This window comes from Aegilops tauschii, unplaced genomic scaffold (assembly GCF_002575655.3).
Source record: "Aegilops tauschii subsp. strangulata cultivar AL8/78 unplaced genomic scaffold, Aet v6.0 ptg000190l_obj, whole genome shotgun sequence".
NCBI lineage: Eukaryota > Viridiplantae > Streptophyta > Magnoliopsida > Poales > Poaceae > Aegilops > Aegilops tauschii.
In genome coordinates this window covers 9,935-11,350 of record NW_027332503.1, presented here as the reverse complement: position 1 = coordinate 11,350, position 1,416 = coordinate 9,935, and positions in this window count along the sequence as shown.

The following is a 1,416-nucleotide window of genomic DNA, read 5'->3' as shown; positions in this document are numbered from 1 at the left end:
AAAGCAAATTTGATTAATGCTACTTCTATTAGTTTGGAACAATTGGAAAAGTCTAAAAACGAAACCCTTTATTTTGAAAAACAAAGGGCAATGAATCAGGTCCGACAGCGGGTTTTCCACAGGCCGTACAAGGAGCTCTAGGAACTCTGAATAGTTGTTTGAATACCGAGTTACATTTCCGTACGATTCGTGCTAATATTGGCATTCTCGGGTCCCTGGAATGGAAGAGATAATTAAATTAATTAGGCCTTGAACTTCTACTTTCGTTTAGAATTTAGGCATTATTTTTCCCCTTGCTTCCGAAAAAAGAGTCAAGAAACACTAATGGCAACCCTTCGAGTCGACGAAATTCATAAAATTCTCCGCGAACGTATTGAACAATATAATAGGAAAGTAGGGATTGAGAATATAGGTCGCGTAGTTCAAGTGGGGGATGGGATTGCTCGTATTATAGGTCTTGGTGAAATAATGTCAGGTGAATTAGTCGAATTTGCAGAAGGTACTAGGGGTATTGCTCTGAATTTGGAATCCAAAAATGTTGGGATTGTATTAATGGGCGATGGGTTGATGATACAAGAGGGAAGTTTTGTAAAAGCAACAGGAAGAATTGCTCAGATACCCGTGAGTGAGGCTTACTTGGGTCGTGTTGTAAATGCTCTGGCTAAACCTATTGATGGGAAAGGCGAAATTATAGCTTCCGAATCTCGCTTAATTGAATCTCCTGCTCCAAGTATAATTTCCAGGCGTTCCGTATACGAACCTCTTCAAACAGGGCTTATTGCTATCGATTCGATGATCCCTATAGGGCGCGGTCAGCGAGAGTTAATTATTGGGGACAGACAGACTGGCAAAACAGCAGTAGCCACAGATACAATTCTCAATCAAAAAGGGCAAGGTGTAATATGTGTTTATGTAGCTATCGGTCAAAGAGCATCCTCCGTAGCTCAAGTAGTAACTACTTTCCATGAGGAGGGGGCTATGGAATACACTATTGTAGTAGCTGAAATGGCGGATTCACCTGCTACATTACAATACCTCGCTCCTTATACGGGAGCAGCCCTGGCTGAGTATTTTATGTACCGCGAACGGCATACTTTAATAATTATGATGATCTCTCCAAACAGGCACAAGCTTATCGCCAAATGTCCCTTCTATTAAGAAGACCTCCCGGCCGTGAGGCTTATCCAGGGGATGTTTTTATTTGCATTCACGCCTTTTAGAAAGAGCCGCTAAATTAAATTCTCTTTTAGGCGAAGGAAGTATGACCGCTTTACCAATAGTTGAGACTCAATCTGGAGACGTTTCCGCCTATATTCCTACTAATGTAATCTCCATTACAGATGGACAAATATTCTTATCTGCGGATCTATTCAATGCCGGAATTCGACCCGCTATTAATGTGGGTATTTCTGTTTC